Genomic DNA, 14,138 nt, shown 5'->3' with positions numbered 1-14,138 from the left:
TACAGGTTTTTGTTTTATTTATTTTACTATTATAAAAAATAGAGACAGGGTCTCACTCTTGTTTCCCAGGCTGGTCCCAAACTCCTGGCCTCAAGCAACCTTCTCACCTCGGCCTCCCAAAATGTTGGGAGTACAGGCATGAGCCACTGTACCTGGCTGGTTGTAGTAATAGTTTTAGTCCTTATTTTAGATCTATGCACCAACCCATTTTGAATTAATTTTTGTACACGGTGTAAAGCTAAGATTGAAGTTCTTTTCCCCCCTACCATATGTCTTTAGCACCATTTAGTTGAAAGACTGTCACCTTTGTTGAATATGAGTCTGTTTCTGGACTCTATTCTGTTCTTTTGTTTATCCTTATGCCAGTACCCAACTACTTTGATTACTGTTAAGTTTTGAAATAAGTAGTGTAAGTCCTTCAGCTTTTGATGTCGTTTTAAATTAAACCTGGTTCAAAGATTTCCAAGCAGCCTCCATGTTTGTGCATCCCCAAGGAGGGTTAAGGGCACATGATGCTATTAGGACACCCCACGGAAAATCAGTTCTGCTTAAGGTAGGGTTGGCCTGCAGTTTCTGTTTTTCATTATTTTATTGACTTACCTGTTATAACCAGCACCACTCTAACAGAATCATACTTGGCAGAATCATAACTATAATGTCTCCTATATAGGAGATGCTTTATATAATTAATATTTCCAAGATGCTGCAAAGAGAGCATTCTTATTTTCCTGTATTTGTAGTTGAGTCCAAAATAACTTTTCTAAGTCATATGTCTAAGCCGATGATGATAATGATAATATTACTAATATCAGCAGTATTTATGTGATAAAGCCAGAATTTGAAACCCAATCTGTTTGATGATGCTAAACTATAAGTTCTCTTAGCTACTCCACTTTAATAGTGACCTGTTGCTTCGTGGAAAGGAATGTATCTTTTTGGCCCATATGGTGAAAATGGCAGTGATAGTTGAGAGAAAGAAATGAGATATAGCTGTCTGCCTTTTCTTGCAATGTTCCTGTCTTTCCTTCTGTCACTTTGCTGGTCCCAGGACAGTCTTCCTGCCCACTCCTTCTCTTGAAACACATTCTTAGCGGGTCTTTGTGAAAACTCTCAGGACTGAACAGAATAGTAACGAGATGCTTCTTTATTATAGAGCTTTTATTACCTGCACTGTTGCTTTAAATGACTACTGTTTTCCCTTAGTAACTTACAAAATAGTTTGTAATTCTGTTTTTATGGAAGTTTTTTATTCCTTTTGTTTAAAATGTTACACCAAAGTATCTAGATGTTTGGAAATTTTAATAGCTTTATGTCTCCTAAATACTGTTTCTTTAGCATGGGTGCATTGACACTTTTGCCTCATACAGTAGCATATTAATAAAAGCCTACTGACTAGTATAGAGCAAACAGTAATCACTTAATATCATCATTCCTACCAATATCACAAGTTTTAGCTCATGATTGTTGCATAGTATGATGTCCTTGAGCAAATTAGTGGTTGGTATAGAATTATAATAGGCTTAAGTAGGCCAGCATAATGAATACATGTATCCTAGTAGTGCTAGAAAGAATTGATGACTCCTATTACCTAAGTTTATTGCACGCTGTTCACTGACTGCCACTTGAGTAGAATCCATTCATTTTATTTACTGTGACAATTTCTTATTTGCATATAGATTTTTTTTGTTTGTTTTTCATGAAGTATCTCTGACTAATACACTAGCTGCATTTCATTATATATGATGAACTAAAGACTGGTCAGATCTTAAATGCAATCTTTTTCTGTTTCTCTCCCCTGTAAACCTCTTAAATTATGAAACCAGATGTTTCTAGTGTCTAAGAAAAATAGTAATTTTGATATTAAATTAATTTTAACTTTTTTGTGCTATTGGATTCTATTTACTGCTTTAATAAGTAAAGGACTCTTAAAGGAATTAGTAGTGTTTTAAGTTTGATAAGAAAAATCTAGTAGTTTAGATGTAAGAATATTCCTTGGAGCTGATTAAATCTAGTAGTGTTTAATGTTTTTTTAAAATTATTCTTAAAAAGAGATACATTTTCAGTACCATTACTAGTAGCAATCAAGCCATTTTTCTTGGGTCCATAAAATATACAAAAGCAGTAAATATTAATGTACATAAAATACTTTACGCATATGTCTTGTCTTCATATTCCTCACTGTGTTTCTTGGGAACAAACTTAATTAGTTGAGTGGAAGGATCAGATGAAAAGCTGCTGGGTCATTTACAGTGAAGCACGTTGTTCGCAAAGACACAGACTCTGAAGAAACTTTGCAAACGGTTGCCCTCATTATTGAAAATATTCAGTTCTTCCTTTTTTTACTCACCTTTTCTCTTGCAAATCATCTTGGTTATTGTAACATAATTTTTACTGCCATAAAGGCTTTCCGTGGCCGTGCATGGTGGCTCTCACCTGTAATCCTGGCATTTTGGAAGGCCGAGGCAAGAGGGTGACTTGAGGCTGGGAGTGCGAGAGCAGCTCAGGCGACTTAGCAACATCCTGCTACAAAAAATAAAAAATTAGCCGGGTATGGTGGCACGTGCCTATGGTCTTAACTACTTGGGAGGCTGAAGCAGGGGGATCACCTGAGCCCAGAAATTTGAGGTTGCAGTGAGCTGTGATAGTGCCACTGCATTCCAGCCTGGGTGACAAAGCGAAACTGTCTTTGAAGAAAAAAAAAAAAAGACATTTCTTGAGATAACAAATTATTTAGTCATTTGGGCCTTTTGGTTCCATGTAAGTAAACTGTAAATCATGATAAATTAAGATTAGTATGTGAACTTTATTCAGCACTCATTTTCTGCCTGTTACAGTGTGCTGGGCACTGCCCTAGGAATGCAGTGTGGGAGTAGGTCACTAGGGCCTCCTGCTTTTACTCAGCTTTTTGTCTTGTAGGGAAGGCTGGTGGTTAGACAAGCGGTTAAAGTGTAAGGATGGCAACTCAGAATCTGTAGGCACTTCATAATTCACAATGAAATGTAGCCTTATATATTTTACATTATCTTATACAAATAAAAGGAATGCAGCAAGTCTACTTCTTGATTTAATGAGGCAATTTAATAAGAGATGTTATTAATGATTATTTCTTGTGTATTGATGGCAATTAACAAGTATTATTTGAAAATCAGTTATAAAAATCACATCTGCTCTAAGGAGTCTGACAGGATTCTGCAGATTTTATTCATGTTTGTTTGTTTGTTTATGTTGCAGATTTCTCTTGGATTTGGCTACAGACTTATAGATCTTCTGCACTGTTTACAGGCACAGGTGAGTTAAAGTTGAATCTTTCATATTGGATATTTTGATATTTAATTTAAATATTTTAAAATTCTATTATAGTTTAGGAAAATAATATGTAAATAAGATGATTATAAATAAACACAATAAACTATATTGTCTGTATTTCATTTTTATTATGAAAGTTTTTTATGAATGTGTTGGAAGTAACATTTAAAGATTAAATGCTCATATCTGTTTATCAGTGGTTCCTGTATCTATTTGCGATGAGTTTACGTACACCTGTTGGATGATTTTATTTACAGTTTATTAAATTCTAATTTCGTAGCCTGACAAAATGGTTATATTTGTTTTTATATGTAAAAATTTGGTAGTATTTCTCATTTCTTAGCAAACTAGCTAAAAGAGGAGAAAAGTTACTACACATTTTAGCAGCAAATCTGAGACTTACGGGGTAGATGTTATAAAATGCAATGAGCCAACCTTTCTTGTCCATCCTATATAAAATAGCTTCTCAAGCACTCCATTTCACATTGCTGTAATTTATTTTTATATTAATATTTATGATCATTTGATATATTTTTACTTGTTCTTTACAACTTTCCCTACCAGCTTCATGAACACTGGGACCCTTTATATCTTGTTCAAAACAACATCCCTAACCCTTACAATAGTGCCTGGTATACAGTAAATACTAAGTACATGTTTGTTAAAGTAATTATTGGGTAATAAACATAAAGAATATATTTACATTCACAGACATTGAACTTTGTAAATACAAATTAGAAATAGTTCTCTAAGCTTATTTCTTTTTTTCTTTTTCCTTTTTTTTTTGAGATGGAGTCTCGCTTTGTCACTCAGGCTGGAATGCAGTGGCGTAATCTTGGCTCATTGCAACCTCTGCCTCTTGGGTTCAAGCAATTCTCCTGCCTCAGCCTCACGAGTAGCTGGGATTACAGGTGCCCACCACCATGTCCCACTAAATTTTTTTTGTTTGGTTTTAATAGAGACGGGGTTTCACCATGTTGGCCAGGCTGTTCTTGAACTCCTGACCTCAAGTGATCTGCCCACCTTGGCCTCCCAAAGTGCTTGAATTACAGGCATGAGCCACTGTACCCAGACTCTTTAGCTTATTTCTAGATATGAAATTAATTTATACCATGAACTTAAGGTGTATAGCTCTGAAATATTATGAAAAGTTAGCTGTATTAGAAATTTTATATATTCAAATATGCTTAATTAGGGTAGAATTAAGAAGATAACTCTTCCATTTCGACACTATTTTGTCACTGTCCCAGAAGGTTCTTAGAATCAAGTAAAAACAATCCCGAAGGATATGTGGCAGCTTCTCATCTCCTTACTGGATCATATTAACATATTAGATGTGTTTTGTGATGTCTTTATAGAGAACAAAGTGGATTTGAAAGTTGTCCAGATTAAATCTCTGCAAACCAAATAAATTAATATTTTCCCACTACCTGCCACTCGATACAAAATGTAACTTCCTTAATTTTTTGTTTCTAGATTGGGGAAATGTTTTGGTCATTTTCCTGCCTTAAATATTGATGTGTTTGAACTCATTATCAAAGGGAGCAGTAGGCATAATTTTATAAGCTGACCGCTCATTTCATTTCCTCATGTCCATGACAGTTTTCTTTGTGTTTCAGGATGTCAGTTGTTATTGGGTTCTTGTCTTATTTTGTTTTTTTTGTTCTGTCTTTTTCAGACATTTGCCTCTTTTTCTGCCACCAGAATTTTTCATTTATAGAAGGAATTAAGTCTGACCTTTACGACTTTTTTGAAAGTGAAATTTTAGGGATTATACAGATGTTTCTAATTCACATCTATTTTAGAAGTGCAATTTGCAAAGATTCCACTGATAATACTAATAACAGCTATTATTTATTGCTCTTTTATTGTATGCTAGACATTATGTAAGTGCCTTTTGGTTATCTTCAAAATAACAGATAAGGAAATTGAAGCTCAGAGAGGTTAAATGACTTTTCCAAGGGCATATCAAGTAAGAGGCAGTTTGTCACTCCAAAGACCTTGATCTTAACCACTGAGCTCCATTTTCTACCTAAATAGCCCCTAGTACAAGAATATTTGTGGCAATAAGGGTAGTACATTAAAATCATATTCATATTTGAAGACTTCAAAATTAATTTAAAAGCCAAACATTGTTTCTCTTATATTTCATTAGGAGATCTTAACTTTTAACTGTTATTCCAAATTGTGAAACATGACAACTCATTTGAAATTTAATGATTACCTAAACAATTTAAGTTCCACTCCAAAATTATAAACTTATACTCACCTATTATGGGTAGAGGCATGGGGGACAGCTATTCGCATTCCTTTTTCTGTTGTAAACATGATATGTTATTAATATTAACCAGCATCGTTTTTGCAATATTAGAAATTTTAGATTGTAAGTGGCATCTGTGGTTCATTCGATAAGTCACTTACTTTTCTTGCAAAGAATAGATTGTTTGAAATATAGTGACTATAGAATTACTTAGAATCCTTATCTTGAAAAAATGATAATTTATATCTCTGGGAAAAATACTTGAACTATTAAAGAAATGAAGTTTAGTCTGGCCTTGTAATATATCAAGAGTTGGTTCAGATAGAACTTTTTTTTTTAGCTTCTCTTAATTTATTTTCAAAGCTGAGTAGGGCATACTATATAAAAATATAATTATTATATTTTGCGTCTTGAATTTATAAAGTGGACAAAATGTTCTGAAGGGCAACTTTGTTGAATACACTTTAAGATTTTGATTTGAAAATACGATTATTTATATACTTCCTTAGGCTTTCCAAAAGAGTTGTATCTATGAATGTAAATGCAACTTCCAGATTTGAGTATATGTAAAATTGAATTCTGTAGTTTGAATTAAAAGGACAAAATGTATTGAACAGACTGAACTATGATTTTTAATCTACAGTTAGTCAGTATTTCCATTCTAGTCTCACATTTTAAACATTTTTAAAGTTAGCCAATAAAATTTACTTGGCATTGATAATCAAAACAGGAGCAAGAGTTATATAAATCTATTTGGCAATATAGTCTTGAAATGTAATTTTCCTTTCACTATGGAAAGTTGAACTCACTGTGGATTTATATAGACCTTGGATTTATTTATAAGTTTTCTCTGTGTTGGAAGATTTGGGGTGGGAGGATAGGGTGAGGGTGGGTGGGTGAATTGTTCACACATGCTAAGTACAGCCCAACTCTTAAATACCAACATGGGGGAGAAGTTCTCCACTGTACAATAAAACACAATATACTTCATGTAGTACCAGTATACTTTGTTGTTGTGTACTAAGTGCTATATACTAAAAATTAAGCATATCAAGGCGTAAGAGAAACTTTGACCATATTGGATATGACATGGTTGAAATACATTTCAAATAAATATTTGTTGGAGTTTTTAGTCTCTCCTTTGTTCATAGACGTGAAAAGATTTGTGGTTAGATATCTGATTTAACTGAATGTATATATTTCCATGAAGATGGGCACTTTGATTTGAGGTACAGATATCAGGCTTTGAGCACTATGTACTGAAAATCAGTATTAATCTAAACTAAAATTGACAATAATGAAATATATGTCTTTTGCTTTAGACAAAAATCTCCCCATATTTATTTATATCACTACTTTTGTGGTATTTCCTTCAAATGTCAGCCTGGTAGGCACTGTGATCTGTAGAATAAAAAAAAAAAAATTTTAACAGTTGACAAAATGCCCTCAGTGACTTAACTATTCAGAGTAAAATCCTCATCCTGGTCTCACAGTGTAGACTCCTCTGCACTTAATACGCAGAACAGACTACTGAACTCAGGATGATGTAGGCTCACATGGAAGTGATCTTCTGATGGTATTGTTGACAGAAAGCTAGCAGTTGGAAACTATTTGGCTGACAGACCAATTCACTATTTTCTTCTTGTTTTCTTCCTTTTCTGTGCACACATTAGTGTGAACCAGTTAGCTTAGTTTTCTTTGTTAAACTAAATTTATTCAGTACTATTAGCTCTCCTTTCTCTCTTTCTGACTTCCTTTTGCCCTTAGGCCATCCCTAGCCTATGCTAAGTGCTAAATCCCCTTTATAAGTATCTCAGTTAATATTTAGGAACAGGTTTTTTGGTTTTTGGTTTTTGTTTTTTTAGGCAGAGTCTTGCTCTGTCATCCCATGCTGGAGTGAGTGGTGCGACTCGGCTCACTGCAGCCTCCCACCTCCCAGGTTCAATCGATTCTCCTGTCTCAGCCTCCTGAGAAGCTGGGATTACAGATGCCTGCCACCACACCCAGCTAGTTTTTGTATTTTTAGTAGAAATGAAGTTTGACTGTATTGGTCAGGCTGGTCTCAAACTCTTGACCTCAGATAATCCACCGCTTCAGCCTCCCAAAGCACTGGGATTACAGGTGTGAGCCATCATGACTGGCTCTGATTTTTCTTTTAAAGGAAAAAATGGCACTATTTCTGAATTATATGTCTAGTCCTATTTAAAGTCTTAATCTGTCCATGTGAAGAGAGGTTAAGGCAATAGCAACAACAACAAAATGCTATCATTAGTAAATGTTTTGTTTATTATATAGAGGTAACAGTGCTTTCAGAGTGTGGTCTTAGGAAGGCACACACCTCTTGAGGTAGATGTGTCTTGCTTAGTGAGGTTGAACGAATCACAGTCCAGGCAGTCTTCATTCTGAATGGTGGCATTACTGTCTTCTTGTGGACAGACAAGTAGAATGATGTTAGAAATCATATATTTAGAATTATAGACACTAATTTAATTTTTTTTTTTTTATTTTACCAAATGCACAAGGTTGTTTCTTGGAATGTAAGAGAATTGAGTTTTAGTTTAGTGCTACTTTACTGTGAGAGCAACTTTTTTTCAATTGAAAATTTCTGAGTGTGACTTCTGTTGGCATAGCTGATATTCTTTGAAAGTAAAGTGGAAAGTATTACCAGTCTATATCTTGTGTAAATCTTTTGAGTTAGCATGTTTAGAGGAGGTAGCACTGGTGTCAGAATATTCTGAGAAAGTTAGGGTGGACCATGATTTCTCAGCTATGCTTTCTGTACTAGAAAACAGGAGAGATTTATGCATAGGAGTGGGAGAAGTGGTTTAATAGATTGTTAATAAAGTATATTTTTCTGTTTGTTGTGTTGTTTTGGCCCTTAGGGTTCAATTCAATTTTGTGTATTCCACTTATCTGGATGGTAGAGTTGTTAGCTTCAGGGAGAAAATCTGTGATAAGCAGAATTTCACATAAATGCCACCACAGTAACTTTTGAAATACTTGGCATTTGATTTGGGTCAGTTAGTAGGATTTTTAGCTAGACTATTCACTTTCACTTTGGAAGGCAAATGCCAGATGCATGTTATTTGCTAGGCAGGTGCTGAATTTGAGTCAGCTAACTGCCAGAATCCCCTTAAAGATAAAATAGCAAGTAAAGTCAGGCTGTTTCCATGAAACACCTTATAGTTTTTGTTTTTGTTTTTTTTTTGAAACTGAAATTCATATGTTATTTTAAAATGTTATAACATCTAGATACAAGGACTAAATTAAGCATTTATTTATAAAATAATCCATATCCATGCAATTAAGTAAGGTTTTTTATTTACTGTTGATTCTTTAGCATTAGGATATGGGTATTTCTATTTATTTTAACTTGTATTGCTAGCTTAAGACTCAGTATAATGGGAGAAAACCAAAGAAATTAACAATAAGCTTTGCAAATTGTGATTTTTATCTTAATTCCATGCATTAGGTTGTCTAAGCCTTGTTTGCTGTTTATTTCATGGATGATCCATGGATGTCTGTAATCAGTGAAAACGTTAGTTTTTGGCCTAGGCACCGTTACATTTTTGCCTTTTCATCCAAAAAGAGTAAAGGGAGAGTAAGAAGTATATGTAGGGTAGCATTTAGCTGAGCACAGTGGCATTTGCTGTAGTCTCAGTTACTCAGGAGTCTGGAGGAGGATTGCTTGAGCCCAGGAATTGAAGGGTGTAGTGTGTCCTGATTACCTGGGACTAGCCACTGCACTCCAGTTTAGGCAACATAGCATGATCTAGTCTCTTTAAAAAAAACTATGTAGCACTTAATAATGGCCAAGTTGGGAATCAACATACAGTTTAAATGTGTATAGTCCAATTTTGGAAGATCTCTTAACTGCATGCTTCTATGCAAGGTTGCTTTTGTGGTGCCATCGTGTACAGAATTGTTTGTTTTCACTACTTTGTAGAAAGTAGAATTGATAATTTAAGGACTTCCTTTTGTTAAACCAACAGTTTTGGCCTTTTTGGTGCCAGTTACATAAATTTCACAAGCAGAAGTCACACATTAGTGTCAACCTAATGGACTGGAAATTTGTTAACTATCAGTCTGACAAAACCCCAGCACAGTTTTATCATGTTTCCTTGAGAAGTGAAAAGAACTGAGAAAGAAGAGATATAATAGGCCAGAGTTTCAATGGAAGGATGGTGGGGAAATTTTTAAGACATCTACCAATGCTGTACATGAATACTGATGCTTCTGATTTTTTACCTAGACTATAAAAGAGTATCTTTAAAAGAAACAACTGTGTCGTAATTATTGAATTGGTGGCTTATTGTAGAATATAGAGAGTAGTGGCTAATGAAAACAGCTGATCTCTCTGCTTCTTTCAATTCTTTGTCATTAAAAAGGCTATTTGATCTAGATTACTAACTGTTTCTTTTAAGTGGCAGGTTTTTTGTTTTGTTTTGCTTTGTTTTTTTTGAGATGAAGTCTTGCTCTGTCACCCAGGCTGGAGCGTAGTGGCCTGATCTCGGCTCACTGCAACCTCTGCCTGCCGGGTTGAAGCAGTTTTTCTGCCTCAGCCTCCTAGTAGCTAGGATTACAGGCACGCACCACCATGCCTGGCTATTTTTTGTAGAGACAGGATTTCACCAGTTTGGCCAGGCTGGTCTCGTACTCCTGACCTCGTGATCCGCCTGCCTTTGCCTCCCAAAGTGCTGGGATTACAGGTGTGAGCCATTGCATCCCGCTGAAGTTTTATTACAGTCCAGAATACACTTCTGTTTCCTGGGTTATAAGAGACTATGAAAGTAGAAGATAGTTTTGAACTCATGTATTTTGAAAACTATCGTGATTATTTATGCTATTATATTTGAATAGAATAGAAATGTAAAATTATTTGACTTAATAGAACATATGTTGCACAAATTGGTTTGATGAGTCTCTTATTAGTATACAACAGTAGATTTTGTTTTATTAACCAGTTAGAATTTAGATTTTTTTAATAACTAGATGCTTTGGGACAGTTAAATTTTTCTGATGTTAGAGGTTAGGTGTTAAATGTTGCTGCTGCTTCAAAATATTCACAAAGTTTTATAAAATCTTATTGTCTAACACCTAAACTATTTGTACTTGTATGCTTACATATCAAAGTCAAGTTCTAACTTCCTCTTTAAAGTATCTTTTGGAAATAGGAAATGGTAACCCTTTGTAAAATACTGCTATTATCTTTTAAATGTATTTTTAACATATCCTAAATGCAAAAGCATATTGCTTTAAGCCATAATGTGTGTGCCCTGTGTATCTGTTTCCAATATGCTAATTTATTTCCTCCTCTATTTTTTGAGATGGAGTTTTGCTCTATCACCCAGGCTAGTCTCGAATTCCTGACCTCAGGGGATCTGCCTGCCTTGGCCTCCCAAAGTGCTGGGATTACAGGCGTGAGCCACTTTGCCTGGCCTATTTTCTCCATATTTTTAAAAGAAAGAAAAAGTAACCTTCCCTCTTTCACATCTTAGTGAATAAAAAGTTCTTAGAACTGAAAGATCTTTTATAATAGCTAGCATGCCTATTGTGCTTATCATGTGCCAAGTAGAGTTCTATGCCTTTCTCATAGTAATTCACATAATCCTCAAAAGAAACTTATGATGTAGCTGTTATTATGATCCTATTTAAAGATGGGAAGACCAAGGCACTGAGAGGTTATGACTTGCCCAGTGATTTGCTTCTAATTTAATTAGCCAGTTAGAGGCCAAATTGGGAATCCAACCCAATCTGGCATTTGCAGTGTTTGGCTTGTGAAACTTGGTTCTCTTAAAACAAACAAAAGACCAAGAAAGCCAAAAAAGAATTAACTAGTAATTTTCAAAATAAAGTTTCAAGCTGACTTTGTCATTAAAGGTAAGGATATGACAAGGCTTAACGCTGTGTATGCCATTTTCTCGCCTTCAGTGAGGGTCTGTAGGCTCATATCATTTCATTATCTACTAGCTAGACTGAAGTACATCAGCTTGATAAATTGCATATTATATCAGACACAATCTGCCATTAATTAATAAAGGAAAATACAGGTCACAGAAATGATATTATGCTGTTTCTTGGTTTCAAATGAGGTTACACAGATAATGCTTTCAACAGGATGTGTGTTTAGCTTTTCTACTAACATGATTATTTTGTTTTGAAAGATGGAAAAGGGGACCCAGCCCCATACTCTTTAATTCTTCTCTTTAAAAATAACTTCACAGGTTTTACTTAGCAAAAAATTCTTAAAAAGGAATTTCCTAGAATTTCCATAATCAGAAGCCTATATAGGACCTTTTTATGCAAAGAGAAGAACATTTTCAATTCAAAAACAAATTTCAGCTTTTATTTAGAAAATATTACATTCTTTTGTTCCAGCAGTGAAAAGCAAAAAAAAAAAAGATGAGAAAAGATTATACTCTAAGAGTGACTAGAGAATCCTTTCAATTACTTTTTTAAAATATTAATTTTTTTTTGAGACAGGGTCTCGCTCTTTCACCATTATACCACTGGAGTGCAGTGGTATAATCACAGCTCACTGCAGCCTCAGCCTCCTGGACTCAATTGATCCTCCTGCCTCAGCTTCCTCATTAGCTGAGATTACAGGTGTGTACCACCATACCCGGCTGCTTTTTGTATTTTTTTATAGTGACAGGATTTCACCATTTTGGCCAGGCTGGTCTCGAAGTCAGCTTGCAATTCCCGCCCACCTCTGCCTCCCTAAGTGCTGGGATTACAGGGGTGAGCCACCACACCTGGTCAAAAACCCCTTAATTTATATTGAACAGCTTTTATTTCATTTTGACTATATTTCAGATTATCATACCTTAACAGACATTGCCTTTATATTTTATTTTTAAAAAAAAAGCGGCCATCTTTTTTTCTTTTTATCTCTCAGATTTCCCCAGGTTTGGTTTTGTTTTAAATGTATACAGGGGAAATTACAGCTCTTTAGAATCACTACACAGGGTTTTTGGTTGCTTTTGTGTGTCTGTGATATAATTAACAGTATTTACCATGAACACAAAAAGAGGTTTTAATTGCTTACTACCTAGAATTTACTTTATTCACAACTGCTGTTTTCTTTTTCTCTTGTCTTTTAAAGCAGTTTCTAAGCATATATGATACAGTTATAATTTAATACTGTGAAGTACGTTTTTAGTGTTTCAGCAATTCATGCTGTTTCTTAAATCATTGGTTAAACCCACCTTTTAAATTTTAACTTTGAATAATTATATTGTAACTCATGGTTAAGTCTCTTGGAAAGTTTGTTTCATTTACTTTCTAGCAAGGGTTTGACCACATCTTTTTAAAACAGAGATGGAAATATATATTATGTCCTTTTCCTTTTTCTTGCTCTGTCACCAGACTGGAGTGCATTGGCACAATCATACCTCACTGCAGCCTTGAACTCCCAGGCAGGGTGATCCTTCTGCCTCAGTCTCCTGAATGTCTAGGACTACAGGGTTGTACCATTATGCCCAGCTAATTTTTTTATTTTTTGTAGAGACAGGTCTCACTATGTTGCCCAGGCTGATCTTAAATCCCTGGGCTCAAGTGATCCTTCCACCTCTTCCTCCCAAAGCACTGGGATTATAGGCATGAGCCACTGTACTCAGCCTGGAAATATTTTTTGTACATTAGAATATAAGGAGGTACAAATTTAAGAAGGAAACTTTTCTTGTATACCTACATTCTGCTAGTCATAATTACATTTTATTTCATCAAATTCTTACCACTAGCTTGGGAGAGAGAAATTACCCCATTTTATAGCTGAAAACACTTAGGTACAGAGAGATGAATTAAATAATACTGCTAGGTAGGTAGTTCTGGAATTTGAACCTGAAACTATATATTTCCAAAAATCTCTTTCTGGTATGACATAGAGCCTCCTCTAGTGATGCAAGTGGAAATAGTTGATTCCTGGAAAGCCCTGATTTGCTTTTTATTCCCCGATCCAACTGGTAGCATTTTTCAATTTAGTCTATGCTCATTTCTGGAGTAGCGGTAGTCCACACTATCAGTTATACAGAAGCAACGTATATAGTCCTACCACATTTTACAGGTAGTAAGAAAAATAGCAAACAAACATTAAGTTACATGAGTGGGATTACAAAGTAGTGTATCAACAAATGTACAATAATGTAGTAGGCATACAGTGCAGGAAGGGCAGTGGCCACTGTGCCCATGGCTGTCCATCTCTCAACGTTCTTGGCCATGTGCATATCTTGCTATGAAGGCTACAACCCTGCCATCTGTTTATTTTATTTTTGAGACGGAGCCTTGCTCTGTGGCCCAGGCTGGAGTGCAGGGGCACAATCTTGGCTCACTGCAGCCTCTGCCTTCCAGGTTCCAGCGATTCTCCTGCCTCAGCTACCTGGGTAGCTGGGATTACAGGTGTATGCCAGTACGCCTGGCTAATTTTTGTATTTTGAGTACAGACGGTTGTATCATGTCGACCAGGCTGGTCTTGAACTTCTGACTTCAGGTGATCCCACGTGCCTTGGCCTCCTGGAGTGCTGGGATTATAGGCATGAGCCTCTGTGCCTGGCTGTTATGTATTTTAGATAAT

At 35.4% G+C, this 14,138-nt stretch overlaps 1 protein-coding gene across 7 annotated transcripts in view; it reads left to right on the top strand.

The window, feature by feature from the left end:
• The window catches only part of NCOA2 (nuclear receptor coactivator 2), a 307,666-nt gene that overhangs the window by 110,652 nt on the left and 182,876 nt on the right, over positions 1-14,138 (top strand). For all 7 annotated transcript variants that reach the window (XM_021674186.2, XM_021674358.2, XM_064384265.1 and 4 more), the window contains exon 2: positions 3,232-3,288. The gene's annotated coding sequence lies outside the window, so the exon portion shown is untranslated. The remainder of the gene's footprint in view (positions 1-3,231; positions 3,289-14,138) is intronic.

This window comes from Aotus nancymaae, unplaced genomic scaffold, assembly GCF_030222135.1.
Source record: "Aotus nancymaae isolate 86718 unplaced genomic scaffold, 86718_ANA_hifiasm-v0.15.2.pri h1tg000036l, whole genome shotgun sequence".
Taxonomy (NCBI): Eukaryota; Metazoa; Chordata; class Mammalia; order Primates; family Aotidae; genus Aotus; species Aotus nancymaae.
The sequence above is the reverse complement of the archived record's forward strand: the minus strand, read 5'-3'. Positions and strand labels throughout refer to the sequence as shown.